Here is a 15,177-nt window from a genome sequence, read left to right on the forward strand (position 1 = left end):
GCCATAGTCGAAAGCCTGTGTCAGTTGCGACTGGACGATTAGGATCTGCAGGGTATCTTTCCCACAAATCCTGGCACTGGGTGAACAATCGAGTAGTCTGATACCTCACTGTAGCTATCAAGAAAAGGTAGCAGCACAAATATCTGAGTCAAAACACTAAGGTCAGGTTCGATGGCATTTGGTAAACGCGATGCGCGCGTCATGACTAGTTTCAGGTACGTGCCACAGGAAGTCACGATCGGCTAACACTCTAGTCAGGAAATGCAGGCATAACTGCTGCCTTCCACATGCGGAAAGATCATTTTCTTGACAGTTCTTTGGAATCTCATAGAGATTCTGTAGAACTGCTTTTCTGTATGCCCCACAGGATCCTGTGGTGGTTGATATACAGGAGGAGATGTTCTCCCTCTATAGGGATTATTCGGGCCTGAGGTAGATTGGATTGTGTCTCTACATGGCTCAGTGGTGAAATCAAAGTGTTGAAGGACTGTGGAAATTTCTAGAAGTGTTGGCACAATTCTTGGAAAGGAACTCATTCCCAAATGTCCTTCCAGCTGATTTGAAGATCCCCAGTTACTGGGGACTCTTGGGTGCCGTATCCCGAGAGTCCAACACGTTGGACGGTGCCCCTGGACGCATATTTGGCTGCCTTCAACACATCAGTCAGGGTTAATCAATTGCAAAGGCTCCTTTTGCCTGCGTGCTCCTGAGAATTTGTACTACATCCAGGCACGAGTCTCACTTTGTGTGAAGGGTCAGCAGTCTCCCCAGTGGGTTGTAAATGGGTGTCTTGATTTTGTGCATATGTTTGCGACTATCTGGGAGAAAGCATAGCCATAGGGAAGTGAGCTTCTCTCCTGTGATCTTTGTCTTACTGATTTGCCCTTTTCCAAGGGATAGTGAGGTCGATGTCTGTTGTCCTGCTTTCATGGGGGTCAAGCCAACTCCCCTGGAAACTGGAAGACGATGTGTGAATTCTCTCACCCAGTGTCATTCCTCGGTGGAAGGAAGACATTTGTGGTAAGCATCTTCAGGTCTCAGGGGATTTTTCCTGGGGAGAGATATGGCTCGGGTCAATGATGACATAACCTGTCTCGAAGAGAGATGATGACCTAAAAATCGTGCTCAGTGGGTTTATGCTGAGGCCCTGCGAGACACTCCTTTGCCCCGGCCTTATAGATCTTCTTTAGAGCAGACCCCCATTTTCATTCCTTTCACCTGCACCAAGTGACCCAAAACACCTGGGTGGCTGATTTTTGCCAGGCTGATTCCTTGGCTCTTTTCCTCTTTTTGTGTCATTTAGAAAGACCTGCTTCCATGAAACTCACCGTGGCGAGGTCACAAGGTGAGGGAATCACCGTGATTTTCCCTGGCCCCATCTGACACTTGGGCAAGTGAGGATGCAGCCCAAAAGGCAGTAGAGGTTGTTGACAAAGCTGAGGCATGTCCCCTGGTGTTTGCTTGACCTTGCCTGGTTGACTAAGTGGCAGTGATGTGCGTGGATGGATACTTAGGAATCTGAGGATCCTGAAAAATGTGCGCTTGAGTCGTCTCCGATAGCCGGGGTCCAAGTCCGATACGTCCTAGGGAATTGGGAGAAATGCACAACGAGAAGAATGTATTTTCCCAAGATATTTATGGGAGGTGAATGGCTCAGAGCTCTACGGGAGACTGGTCAACTTGCCATATTGAAAGCGTTTGTCAGTTTCAGCTGGCTTCTTAGGATCTGCAGGGCACTTTTCCCAGGAATCTTGAAATTGGATGAGAGATTCCGTAGTCTGATAGCTGGCTCCAGCTTTCAAGTGAAGGTAGCTGCACAGATACCCGCGTAGAAAATCTAAAGTCAGGGTCTATGCCATGTGTGAGGAGGACACGAGGGTCGTGAGCAGTTTCAGGTTCATGCCACAGGAAGTCATGTTTCCTTGGAGCTGTAGACAGTGAATGCAGGTGTAAATGCTGCCTTGCACGAGTGCAAAGATCACTGTTCCTACACAGTTCATTGGAATCCCGTAGAGTTTCCATAAGACTCCTGCTCTGTTTGTGCCAAGAGATCTTCTGATGGTTGATAAGCAGGAGGAGATATGTTCCCTGTGTTACCGTTCTTTGGGAAAGAGGTGGCCGGGTCTGTGTCTCTGCATGGCACAAGGGTGAAATCAAACTCCGGAAATTCGTAGGAGAAGTTTGGGGCAAATTCTTGGAGTAAGCACTCTTCTGAGTGTCCCACAGCTCGTTTGAAGATCCCCAGTTTGGGGAACCCTTGGGTGTAATTTCCTGAGAGTGCTCGTGCACGGGACAGTGCCTGTGGACACAGATTTGGCTTCCTTGTTACATGGGCCAGGCCTGATCAAAATGAAAAGCCTCTCCTTGCCTGGGACCTCCTGAGTTTCTTTTACTACGGTCTGAGACCTCTATGCCATGTCCTGATCTGGCACATGTCTGCCTTTCTGTCAAGGGTGAGCAGTCTCCCTAACGGGTTAGAAGTGCGTGTCTTGATGTTGTCCATATTTTTGAGCACATGTGGGAAAAACCTTAGCTGTTAGACCATGGATGTCTCTCGTGCGATGTCTGGCTTACTTCTTTGTCCTTCCTAAAAGGATTGCAAGGTCCAGGCCTGTTTTCCCGCTTTCATGAGGGTCAAGCTACTCCCCAGGAACCTGGAAGAGGATGTGCGAACATTCTCATCCTGCATGATTCCGGGCTGGATGGAAGATGTCTGTGGTAAGGAACTTGAGGACTCAGGTGATTTTTCCTGGGGATTGATATGTCTCGGGTCAATGATGACACCTCCACTTCTCTGGAAGAGAAATGATGACATTAAAATCACGCTCAATAGGATCACGCTGAGGCCCAGAGGGAAACTGCTTTTCCCCAATCTTAATGATCTCCTTTAGAATGGAGCCCGTTTTGATTCCTTTTACGTCCAGCACGTGATCGAAAACTCCTCACTGACCGATTTTTGTCAAGCTGATTCCTTGGCTCCTTTCCTCTTTTTCTCTGACTTAGAAAGACCTACTCCCAAGAGATTCACCACAGGAAGAACACAAGGTGAGTGAATGATGGCAGTTTTACCTTGTCCCTGCTGATACTTGGACAAGTGAAAACGGAGCCCAAAAGGCAGTCGGGTTTTGTGGAGAAGCTGAGACGCGTGCCCTGCTTTTAGCTTGACCTGACCGATTGAATAAGTGGCGGTGATATGCACGGGTGGATAGTTAGGAAGCACAGGAACCTGGAAGAATTTCCACTTGAGGAATTTTTGATCATCCGGTGCCCAGCCTGGTATGTCTACGGAATTGAGAGAATGCACAGCGAGACAAATGTGCTTTTCTCATATATTTTCCGCTTGGGAATGGCTAGGAGCTCTACTGGAGAAACCGGACATACTTGCCATAGTCGAAAGCCTGTGTCAGTTGCGACTGGACGATTAGGATCTGCAGGGTATCTTTCCCACAAATCCTGGCACTGGGTGAACAATCGAGTAGTCTGATACCTCACTGTAGCTATCAAGAAAAGGTAGCAGCACAAATATCTGAGTCAAAACACTAAGGTCAGGTTCGATGGCATTTGGTAAACGCGATGCGCGCGTCATGACTAGTTTCAGGTACGTGCCACAGGAAGTCACGATCGGCTAACACTCTAGTCAGGAAATGCAGGCATAACTGCTGCCTTCCACATGCGGAAAGATCATTTTCTTGACAGTTCTTTGGAATCTCATAGAGATTCTGTAGAACTGCTTTTCTGTATGCCCCACAGGATCCTGTGGTGGTTGATATACAGGAGGAGATGTTCTCCCTCTATAGGGATTATTCGGGCCTGAGGTAGATTGGATTGTGTCTCTACATGGCTCAGTGGTGAAATCAAAGTGTTGAAGGACTGTGGAAATTTCTAGAAGTGTTGGCACAATTCTTGGAAAGGAACTCATTCCCAAATGTCCTTCCAGCTGATTTGAAGATCCCCAGTTACTGGGGACTCTTGGGTGCCGTATCCCGAGAGTCCAACACGTTGGACGGTGCCCCTGGACGCATATTTGGCTGCCTTCAACACATCAGTCAGGGTTAATCAATTGCAAAGGCTCCTTTTGCCTGCGTGCTCCTGAGAATTTGTACTACATCCAGGCACGAGTCTCACTTTGTGTGAAGGGTCAGCAGTCTCCCCAGTGGGTTGTAAAGGGGTGTCTTGATTTTGTGCATATGTTTGCGACTATCTGGGAGAAAGCATAGCCATAGGGAAGTGAGCTTCTCTCCTGTGATCTTTGTCTTACTGATTTGCCCTTTTCCAAGGGATAGTGAGGTCGATGTCTGTTGTCCTGCTTTCATGGGGGTCAAGCCAACTCCCCTGGAAACTGGAAGACGATGTGTGAATTCTCTCACCCAGTGTCATTCCTCGGTGGAAGGAAGACATTTGTGGTAAGCATCTTCAGGTCTCAGGGGATTTTTCCTGGGGAGAGATATGGCTCGGGTCAATGATGACATAACCTGTCTCGAAGAGAGATGATGACCTAAAAATCGTGCTCAGTGGGTTTATGCTGAGGCCCTGCGAGACACTCCTTTGCCCCGGCCTTATAGATCTTCTTTAGAGCAGACCCCCATTTTCATTCCTTTCACCTGCACCAAGTGACCCAAAACACCTGGGTGGCTGATTTTTGCCAGGCTGATTCCTTGGCTCTTTTCCTCTTTTTGTGTCATTTAGAAAGACCTGCTTCCATGAAACTCACCGTGGCGAGGTCACAAGGTGAGGGAATCACCGTGATTTTCCCTGGCCCCATCTGACACTTGGGCAAGTGAGGATGCAGCCCAAAAGGCAGTAGAGGTTGTTGACAAAGCTGAGGCATGTCCCCTGGTGTTTGCTTGACCTTGCCTGGTTGACTAAGTGGCAGTGATGTGCGTGGATGGATACTTAGGAATCTGAGGATCCTGAAAAATGTGCGCTTGAGTCGTCTCCGATAGCCGGGGTCCAAGTCCGATACGTCCTAGGGAATTGGGAGAAATGCACAACGAGAAGAATGTATTTTCCCAAGATATTTATGGGAGGTGAATGGCTCAGAGCTCTACGGGAGACTGGTCAACTTGCCATATTGAAAGCGTTTGTCAGTTTCAGCTGGCTTCTTAGGATCTGCAGGGCACTTTTCCCAGGAATCTTGAAATTGGATGAGAGATTCCGTAGTCTGATAGCTGGCTCCAGCTTTCAAGTGAAGGTAGCTGCACAGATACCCGCGTAGAAAATCTAAAGTCAGGGTCTATGCCATGTGTGAGGAGGACACGAGGGTCGTGAGCAGTTTCAGGTTCATGCCACAGGAAGTCATGTTTCCTTGGAGCTGTAGACAGTGAATGCAGGTGTAAATGCTGCCTTGCACGAGTGCAAAGATCACTGTTCCTACACAGTTCATTGGAATCCCGTAGAGTTTCCATAAGACTCCTGCTCTGTTTGTGCCAAGAGATCTTCTGATGGTTGATAAGCAGGAGGAGATATGTTCCCTGTGTTACCGTTCTTTGGGAAAGAGGTGGCCGGGTCTGTGTCTCTGCATGGCACAAGGGTGAAATCAAACTCCGGAAATTCGTAGGAGAAGTTTGGGGCAAATTCTTGGAGTAAGCACTCTTCTGAGTGTCCCACAGCTCGTTTGAAGATCCCCAGTTTGGGGAACCCTTGGGTGTAATTTCCTGAGAGTGCTCGTGCACGGGACAGTGCCTGTGGACACAGATTTGGCTTCCTTGTTACATGGGCCAGGCCTGATCAAAATGAAAAGCCTCTCCTTGCCTGGGACCTCCTGAGTTTCTTTTACTACGGTCTGAGACCTCTATGCCATGTCCTGATCTGGCACATGTCTGCCTTTCTGTCAAGGGCGAGCAGTCTCCCTAACGGGTTAGAAGTGCGTGTCTTGATGTTGTCCATATTTTTGAGCACATGTGGGAAAAACCTTAGCTGTTAGACCATGGATGTCTCTCGTGCGATGTCTGGCTTACTTCTTTGTCCTTCCTAAAAGGATTGCAAGGTCCAGGCCTGTTTTCCCGCTTTCATGAGGGTCAAGCTACTCCCCAGGAACCTGGAAGAGGATGTGCGAACATTCTCATCCTGCATGATTCCGGGCTGGATGGAAGATGTCTGTGGTAAGGAACTTGAGGACTCAGGTGATTTTTCCTGGGGATTGATATGTCTCGGGTCAATGATGACACCTCCACTTCTCTGGAAGAGAAATGATGACATTAAAATCACGCTCAATAGGATCACGCTGAGGCCCAGAGGGAAACTGCTTTTCCCCAATCTTAATGATCTCCTTTAGAATGGAGCCCGTTTTGATTCCTTTTACGTCCAGCACGTGATCGAAAACTCCTCACTGACCGATTTTTGTCAAGCTGATTCCTTGGCTCCTTTCCTCTTTTTCTCTGACTTAGAAAGACCTACTCCCAAGAGATTCACCACAGGAAGAACACAAGGTGAGTGAATGATGGCAGTTTTACCTTGTCCCTGCTGATACTTGGACAAGTGAAAACGGAGCCCAAAAGGCAGTCGGGTTTTGTGGAGAAGCTGAGACGCGTGCCCTGCTTTTAGCTTGACCTGACCGATTGAATAAGCGGCGGTGATATGCACGGGTGGATAGTTAGGAAGCACAGGAACCTGGAAGAATTTCCACTTGAGGAATTTTTGATCATCCGGTGCCCAGCCTGGTATGTCTACGGAATTGAGAGAATGCACAGCGAGACAAATGTGCTTTTCTCATATATTTTCCGCTTGGGAATGGCTAGGAGCTCTACTGGAGAAACCGGACATACTTGCCATAGTCGAAAGCCTGTGTCAGTTGCGACTGGACGATTAGGATCTGCAGGGTATCTTTCCCACAAATCCTGGCACTGGGTGAACAATCGAGTAGTCTGATACCTCACTGTAGCTATCGAGAAAAGGTAGCAGCACAAATATCTGAGTCAAAACACTAAGGTCAGGTTCGATGGCATTTGGTAAACGCGATGCGCGCGTCATGACTAGTTTCAGGTACGTGCCACAGGAAGTCACGATCGGCTAACACTCTAGTCAGGAAATGCAGGCATAACTGCTGCCTTCCACATGCGGAAAGATCATTTTCTTGACAGTTCTTTGGAATCTCATAGAGATTCTGTAGAACTGCTTTTCTGTATGCCCCACAGGATCCTGTGGTGGTTGATATACAGGAGGAGATGTTCTCCCTCTATAGGGATTATTCGGGCCTGAGGTAGATTGGATTGTGTCTCTACATGGCTCAGTGGTGAAATCAAAGTGTTGAAGGACTGTGGAAATTTCTAGAAGTGTTGGCACAATTCTTGGAAAGGAACTCATTCCCAAATGTCCTTCCAGCTGATTTGAAGATCCCCAGTTACTGGGGACTCTTGGGTGCCGTATCCCGAGAGTCCAACACGTTGGACGGTGCCCCTGGACGCATATTTGGCTGCCTTCAACACATCAGTCAGGGTTAATCAATTGCAAAGGCTCCTTTTGCCTGCGTGCTCCTGAGAATTTGTACTACATCCAGGCACGAGTCTCACCTTGTGTGAAGGGTCAGCAGTCTCCCCAGTGGGTTGTAAATGGGTGTCTTGATTTTGTGCATATGTTTGCGACTATCTGGGAGAAAGCATAGCCATAGGGAAGTGAGCTTCTCTCCTGTGATCTTTGTCTTACTGATTTGCCCTTTTCCAAGGGATAGTGAGGTCGATGTCTGTTGTCCTGCTTTCATGGGGGTCAAGCCAACTCTCCTGGAAACTGGAAGACGATGTGTGAATTCTCTCACCCAGTGTCATTCCTCGGTGGAAGGAAGCCATTTGTGGTAAGCATCTTCAGGTCTCAGGGGATTTTTCCTGGGGAGAGATATGGCTCGGGTCAATGATGACATAACCTGTCTCGAAGAGAGATGATGACCTAAAAATCGTGCTCAGTGGGTTTATGCTGAGGCCCTGCGAGACACTCCTTTGCCCCGGCCTTATAGATCTTCTTTAGAGCAGACCCCCATTTTCATTCCTTTCACCTGCACCAAGTGACCCAAAACACCTGGGTGGCTGATTTTTGCCAGGCTGATTCCTTGGCTCTTTTCCTCTTTTTGTGTCATTTAGAAAGACCTGCTTCCATGAAACTCACCGTGGCGAGGTCACAAGGTGAGGGAATCACCGTGATTTTCCCTGGCCCCATCTGACACTTGGGCAAGTGAGGATGCAGCCCAAAAGGCAGTAGAGGTTGTTGACAAAGCTGAGGCATGTCCCCTGGTGTTTGCTTGACCTTGCCTGGTTGACTAAGTGGCAGTGATGTGCGTGGATGGATACTTAGGAATCTGAGGATCCTGAAAAATGTGCGCTTGAGTCGTCTCCGATAGCCGGGGTCCAAGTCCGATACGTCCTAGGGAATTGGGAGAAATGCACAACGAGAAGAATGTATTTTCCCAAGATATTTATGGGAGGTGAATGGCTCAGAGCTCTACGGGAGACTGGTCAACTTGCCATATTGAAAGCGTTTGTCAGTTTCAGCTGGCTTCTTAGGATCTGCAGGGCACTTTTCCCAGGAATCTTGAAATTGGATGAGAGATTCCGTAGTCTGATAGCTGGCTCCAGCTTTCAAGTGAAGGTAGCTGCACAGATACCCGCGTAGAAAATCTAAAGTCAGGGTCTATGCCATGTGTGAGGAGGACACGAGGGTCGTGAGCAGTTTCAGGTTCATGCCACAGGAAGTCATGTTTCCTTGGAGCTGTAGACAGTGAATGCAGGTGTAAATGCTGCCTTGCACGAGTGCAAAGATCACTGTTCCTACACAGTTCATTGGAATCCCGTAGAGTTTCCATAAGACTCCTGCTCTGTTTGTGCCAAGAGATCTTCTGATGGTTGATAAGCAGGAGGAGATATGTTCCCTGTGTTACCGTTCTTTGGGAAAGAGGTGGCCGGGTCTGTGTCTCTGCATGGCACAAGGGTGAAATCAAACTCCGGAAATTCGTAGGAGAAGTTTGGGGCAAATTCTTGGAGTAAGCACTCTTCTGAGTGTCCCACAGCTCGTTTGAAGATCCCCAGTTTGGGGAACCCTTGGGTGTAATTTCCTGAGAGTGCTCGTGCACGGGACAGTGCCTGTGGACACAGATTTGGCTTCCTTGTTACATGGGCCAGGCCTGATCAAAATGAAAAGCCTCTCCTTGCCTGGGACCTCCTGAGTTTCTTTTACTACGGTCTGAGACCTCTATGCCATGTCCTGATCTGGCACATGTCTGCCTTTCTGTCAAGGGTGAGCAGTCTCCCTAACGGGTTAGAAGTGCGTGTCTTGATGTTGTCCATATTTTTGAGCACATGTGGGAAAAACCTTAGCTGTTAGACCATGGATGTCTCTCGTGCGATGTCTGGCTTACTTCTTTGTCCTTCCTAAAAGGATTGCAAGGTCCAGGCCTGTTTTCCCGCTTTCATGAGGGTCAAGCTACTCCCCAGGAACCTGGAAGAGGATGTGCGAACATTCTCATCCTGCATGATTCCGGGCTGGATGGAAGATGTCTGTGGTAAGGAACTTGAGGACTCAGGTGATTTTTCCTGGGGATTGATATGTCTCGGGTCAATGATGACACCTCCACTTCTCTGGAAGAGAAATGATGACATTAAAATCACGCTCAATAGGATCACGCTGAGGCCCAGAGGGAAACTGCTTTTCCCCAATCTTAATGATCTCCTTTAGAATGGAGCCCGTTTTGATTCCTTTTCCGTCCAGCACGTGATCGAAAACTCCTCACTGACCGATTTTTGTCAAGCTGATTCCTTGGCTCCTTTCCTCTTTTTCTCTGACTTAGAAAGACCTACTCCCAAGAGATTCACCACAGGAAGAACACAAGGTGAGTGAATGATGGCAGTTTTACCTTGTCCCTGCTGATACTTGGACAAGTGAAAACGGAGCCCAAAAGGCAGTCGGGTTTTGTGGAGAAGCTGAGACGCGTGCCCTGCTTTTAGCTTGACCTGACCGATTGAATAAGTGGCGGTGATATGCATGGGTGGATAGTTAGGAAGCACAGGAACCTGGAAGAATTTCCACTTGAGGAATTTTTGATCATCCGGTGCCCAGCCTGGTATGTCTACGGAATTGAGAGAATGCACAGCGAGACAAATGTGCTTTTCTCATATATTTTCCGCTTGGGAATGGCTAGGAGCTCTACTGGAGAAACCGGACATACTTGCCATAGTTGAAAGCCTGTGTCAGTTGCGACTGGACGATTAGGATCTGCAGGGTATCTTTCCCACAAATCCTGGCACTGGGTGAACAATCGAGTAGTCTGATACCTCACTGTAGCTATCGAGAAAAGGTAGCAGCACAAATATCTGAGTCAAAACACTAAGGTCAGGTTCGATGGCATTTGGTAAACGCGATGCGCGCGTCATGACTAGTTTCAGGTACGTGCCACAGGAAGTCACGATCGGCTAACACTCTAGTCAGGAAATGCAGGCATAACTGCTGCCTTCCACATGCGGAAAGATCATTTTCTTGACAGTTCTTTGGAATCTCATAGAGATTCTGTAGAACTGCTTTTCTGTATGCCCCACAGGATCCTGTGGTGGTTGATATACAGGAGGAGATGTTCTCCCTCTATAGGGATTATTCGGGCCTGAGGTAGATTGGATTGTGTCTCTACATGGCTCAGTGGTGAAATCAAAGTGTTGAAGGACTGTGGAAATTTCTAGAAGTGTTGGCACAATTCTTGGAAAGGAACTCATTCCCAAATGTCCTTCCAGCTGATTTGAAGATCCCCAGTTACTGGGGACTCTTGGGTGCCGTATCCCGAGAGTCCAACACGTTGGACGGTGCCCCTGGACGCATATTTGGCTGCCTTCAACACATCAGTCAGGGTTAATCAATTGCAAAGGCTCCTTTTGCCTGCGTGCTCCTGAGAATTTGTACTACATCCAGGCACGAGTCTCACTTTGTGTGAAGGGTCAGCAGTCTCCCCAGTGGGTTGTAAAGGGGTGTCTTGATTTTGTGCATATGTTTGCGACTATCTGGGAGAAAGCATAGCCATAGGGAAGTGAGCTTCTCTCCTGTGATCTTTGTCTTACTGATTTGCCCTTTTCCAAGGGATAGTGAGGTCGATGTCTGTTGTCCTGCTTTCATGGGGGTCAAGCCAACTCCCCTGGAAACTGGAAGACGATGTGTGAATTCTCTCACCCAGTGTCATTCCTCGGTGGAAGGAAGCCATTTGTGGTAAGCATCTTCAGGTCTCAGGGGATTTTTCCTGGGGAGAGATATGGCTCGGGTCAATGATGACATAACCTGTCTCGAAGAGAGATGATGACCTAAAAATCGTGCTCAGTGGGTTTATGCTGAGGCCCTGCGAGACACTCCTTTGCCCCGGCCTTATAGATCTTCTTTAGAGCAGACCCCCATTTTCATTCCTTTCACCTGCACCAAGTGACCCAAAACACCTGGGTGGCTGATTTTTGCCAGGCTGATTCCTTGGCTCTTTTCCTCTTTTTGTGTCATTTAGAAAGACCTGCTTCCATGAAACTCACCGTGGCGAGGTCACAAGGTGAGGGAATCACCGTGATTTTCCCTGGCCCCATCTGACACTTGGGCAAGTGAGGATGCAGCCCAAAAGGCAGTAGAGGTTGTTGACAAAGCTGAGGCATGTCCCCTGGTGTTTGCTTGACCTTGCCTGGTTGACTAAGTGGCAGTGATGTGCGTGGATGGATACTTAGGAATCTGAGGATCCTGAAAAATGTGCGCTTGAGTCGTCTCCGATAGCCGGGGTCCAAGTCCGATACGTCCTAGGGAATTGGGAGAAATGCACAACGAGAAGAATGTATTTTCCCAAGATATTTATGGGAGGTGAATGGCTCAGAGCTCTACGGGAGACTGGTCAACTTGCCATATTGAAAGCGTTTGTCAGTTTCAGCTGGCTTCTTAGGATCTGCAGGGCACTTTTCCCAGGAATCTTGAAATTGGATGAGAGATTCCGTAGTCTGATAGCTGGCTCCAGCTTTCAAGTGAAGGTAGCTGCACAGATACCCGCGTAGAAAATCTAAAGTCAGGGTCTATGCCATGTGTGAGGAGGACACGAGGGTCGTGAGCAGTTTCAGGTTCATGCCACAGGAAGTCATGTTTCCTTGGAGCTGTAGACAGTGAATGCAGGTGTAAATGCTGCCTTGCACGAGTGCAAAGATCACTGTTCCTACACAGTTCATTGGAATCCCGTAGAGTTTCCATAAGACTCCTGCTCTGTTTGTGCCAAGAGATCTTCCGATGGTTGATAAGCAGGAGGAGATATGTTCCCTGTGTTACCGTTCTTTGGGAAAGAGGTGGCCGGGTCTGTGTCTCTGCATGGCACAAGGGTGAAATCAAACTCCGGAAATTCGTAGGAGAAGTTTGGGGCAAATTCTTGGAGTAAGCACTCTTCTGAGTGTCCCACAGCTCGTTTGAAGATCCCCAGTTTGGGGAACCCTTGGGTGTAATTTCCTGAGAGTGCTCGTGCACGGGACAGTGCCTGTGGACACAGATTTGGCTTCCTTGTTACATGGGCCAGGCCTGATCAAAATGAAAAGCCTCTCCTTGCCTGGGACCTCCTGAGTTTCTTTTACTACGGTCTGAGACCTCTATGCCATGTCCTGATCTGGCACATGTCTGCCTTTCTGTCAAGGGTGAGCAGTCTCCCTAACGGGTTAGAAGTGCGTGTCTTGATGTTGTCCATATTTTTGAGCACATGTGGGAAAAACCTTAGCTGTTAGACCATGGATGTCTCTCGTGCGATGTCTGGCTTACTTCTTTGTCCTTCCTAAAAGGATTGCAAGGTCCAGGCCTGTTTTCCCGCTTTCATGAGGGTCAAGCTACTCCCCAGGAACCTGGAAGAGGATGTGCGAACATTCTCATCCTGCATGATTCCGGGCTGGATGGAAGATGTCTGTGGTAAGGAACTTGAGGACTCAGGTGATTTTTCCTGGGGATTGATATGTCTCGGGTCAATGATGACACCTCCACTTCTCTGGAAGAGAAATGATGACATTAAAATCACGCTCAATAGGATCACGCTGAGGCCCAGAGGGAAACTGCTTTTCCCCAATCTTAATGATCTCCTTTAGAATGGAGCCCGTTTTGATTCCTTTTACGTCCAGCACGTGATCGAAAACTCCTCACTGACCGATTTTTGTCAAGCTGATTCCTTGGCTCCTTTCCTCTTTTTCTCTGACTTAGAAAGACCTACTCCCAAGAGATTCACCACAGGAAGAACACAAGGTGAGTGAATGATGGCAGTTTTACCTTGTCCCTGCTGATACTTGGACAAGTGAAAACGGAGCCCAAAAGGCAGTCGGGTTTTGTGGAGAAGCTGAGACGCGTGCCCTGCTTTTAGCTTGACCTGACCGATTGAATAAGCGGCGGTGATATGCACGGGTGGATAGTTAGGAAGCACAGGAACCTGGAAGAATTTCCACTTGAGGAATTTTTGATCATCCGGTGCCCAGCCTGGTATGTCTACGGAATTGAGAGAATGCACAGCGAGACAAATGTGCTTTTCTCATATATTTTCCGCTTGGGAATGGCTAGGAGCTCTACTGGAGAAACCGGACATACTTGCCATAGTCGAAAGCCTGTGTCAGTTGCGACTGGACGATTAGGATCTGCAGGGTATCTTTCCCACAAATCCTGGCACTGGGTGAACAATCGAGTAGTCTGATACCTCACTGTAGCTATCGAGAAAAGGTAGCAGCACAAATATCTGAGTCAAAACACTAAGGTCAGGTTCGATGGCATTTGGTAAACGCGATGCGCGCGTCATGACTAGTTTCAGGTACGTGCCACAGGAAGTCACGATCGGCTAACACTCTAGTCAGGAAATGCAGGCATAACTGCTGCCTTCCACATGCGGAAAGATCATTTTCTTGACAGTTCTTTGGAATCTCATAGAGATTCTGTAGAACTGCTTTTCTGTATGCCCCACAGGATCCTGTGGTGGTTGATATACAGGAGGAGATGTTCTCCCTCTATAGGGATTATTCGGGCCTGAGGTAGATTGGATTGTGTCTCTACATGGCTCAGTGGTGAAATCAAAGTGTTGAAGGACTGTGGAAATTTCTAGAAGTGTTGGCACAATTCTTGGAAAGGAACTCATTCCCAAATGTCCTTCCAGCTGATTTGAAGATCCCCAGTTACTGGGGACTCTTGGGTGCCGTATCCCGAGAGTCCAACACGTTGGACGGTGCCCCTGGACGCATATTTGGCTGCCTTCAACACATCAGTCAGGGTTAATCAATTGCAAAGGCTCCTTTTGCCTGCGTGCTCCTGAGAATTTGTACTACATCCAGGCACGAGTCTCACCTTGTGTCAAGGGTCAGCAGTCTCCCCAGTGGGTTGTAAATGGGTGTCTTGATTTTGTGCATATGTTTGCGACTATCTGGGAGAAAGCATAGCCATAGGGAAGTGAGCTTCTCTCCTGTGATCTTTGTCTTACTGATTTGCCCTTTTCCAAGGGATAGTGAGGTCGATGTCTGTTGTCCTGCTTTCATGGGGGTCAAGCCAACTCTCCTGGAAACTGGAAGACGATGTGTGAATTCTCTCACCCAGTGTCATTCCTCGGTGGAAGGAAGCCATTTGTGGTAAGCATCTTCAGGTCTCAGGGGATTTTTCCTGGGGAGAGATATGGCTCGGGTCAATGATGACATAACCTGTCTCGAAGAGAGATGATGACCTAAAAATCGTGCTCAGTGGGTTTATGCTGAGGCCCTGCGAGACACTCCTTTGCCCCGGCCTTATAGATCTTCTTTAGAGCAGACCCCCATTTTCATTCCTTTCACCTGCACCAAGTGACCCAAAACACCTGGGTGGCTGATTTTTGCCAGGCTGATTCCTTGGCTCTTTTCCTCTTTTTGTGTCATTTAGAAAGACCTGCTTCCATGAAACTCACCGTGGCGAGGTCACAAGGTGAGGGAATCACCGTGATTTTCCCTGGCCCCATCTGACACTTGGGCAAGTGAGGATGCAGCCCAAAAGGCAGTAGAGGTTGTTGACAAAGCTGAGGCATGTCCCCTGGTGTTTGCTTGACCTTGCCTGGTTGACTAAGTGGCAGTGATGTGCGTGGATGGATACTTAGGAATCTGAGGATCCTGAAAAATGTGCGCTTGAGTCGTCTCCGATAGCCGGGGTCCAAGTCCGATACGTCCTAGGGAATTGGGAGAAATGCACAACGAGAAGAATGTATTTTCCCAAGATATTTATGGGAGG

General features: G+C 48.3%; 9 non-coding genes across 9 annotated transcripts; all 9 read left to right on the forward strand.

The window, feature by feature from the left end:
- Positions 1–1,070: 1,070 nt before the first annotated feature.
- Positions 1,071–1,148, forward strand: LOC126057733 (small nucleolar RNA SNORD115). Its single transcript, XR_007512807.1, has one exon. It is a non-coding gene; the product is annotated as a small nucleolar RNA SNORD115 (small nucleolar RNA).
- Positions 1,149–2,768: 1,620 nt separating this feature from the next.
- LOC126057609 (small nucleolar RNA SNORD115) lies at positions 2,769–2,849 on the forward strand. The gene has a single exon (XR_007512684.1). It is a non-coding gene; the product is annotated as a small nucleolar RNA SNORD115 (small nucleolar RNA).
- Positions 2,850–4,453: 1,604 nt separating this feature from the next.
- Positions 4,454–4,531, forward strand: LOC126057734 (small nucleolar RNA SNORD115). The gene has a single exon (XR_007512808.1). It is a non-coding gene; the product is annotated as a small nucleolar RNA SNORD115 (small nucleolar RNA).
- Positions 4,532–6,151: 1,620 nt separating this feature from the next.
- On the forward strand, positions 6,152–6,232 carry LOC126057610 (small nucleolar RNA SNORD115). Its single transcript, XR_007512685.1, has one exon. It is a non-coding gene; the product is annotated as a small nucleolar RNA SNORD115 (small nucleolar RNA).
- Positions 6,233–7,836: 1,604 nt separating this feature from the next.
- LOC126057735 (small nucleolar RNA SNORD115) lies at positions 7,837–7,914 on the forward strand. Its single transcript, XR_007512809.1, has one exon. It is a non-coding gene; the product is annotated as a small nucleolar RNA SNORD115 (small nucleolar RNA).
- A 1,620-nt stretch (positions 7,915–9,534) lies between these two features.
- LOC126057611 (small nucleolar RNA SNORD115) lies at positions 9,535–9,615 on the forward strand. The gene has a single exon (XR_007512686.1). It is a non-coding gene; the product is annotated as a small nucleolar RNA SNORD115 (small nucleolar RNA).
- Positions 9,616–11,219: 1,604 nt separating this feature from the next.
- LOC126057736 (small nucleolar RNA SNORD115) lies at positions 11,220–11,297 on the forward strand. The gene has a single exon (XR_007512810.1). It is a non-coding gene; the product is annotated as a small nucleolar RNA SNORD115 (small nucleolar RNA).
- Positions 11,298–12,917: 1,620 nt separating this feature from the next.
- On the forward strand, positions 12,918–12,998 carry LOC126057612 (small nucleolar RNA SNORD115). Its single transcript, XR_007512687.1, has one exon. It is a non-coding gene; the product is annotated as a small nucleolar RNA SNORD115 (small nucleolar RNA).
- A 1,604-nt stretch (positions 12,999–14,602) lies between these two features.
- Positions 14,603–14,680, forward strand: LOC126057737 (small nucleolar RNA SNORD115). Its single transcript, XR_007512811.1, has one exon. It is a non-coding gene; the product is annotated as a small nucleolar RNA SNORD115 (small nucleolar RNA).
- The last annotated feature ends 497 nt before the right edge of the window (positions 14,681–15,177 follow it).

Source organism: Elephas maximus, chromosome 13 (assembly GCF_024166365.1).
Source record: "Elephas maximus indicus isolate mEleMax1 chromosome 13, mEleMax1 primary haplotype, whole genome shotgun sequence".
NCBI classification, from domain to species: Eukaryota; Metazoa; Chordata; class Mammalia; order Proboscidea; family Elephantidae; genus Elephas; species Elephas maximus.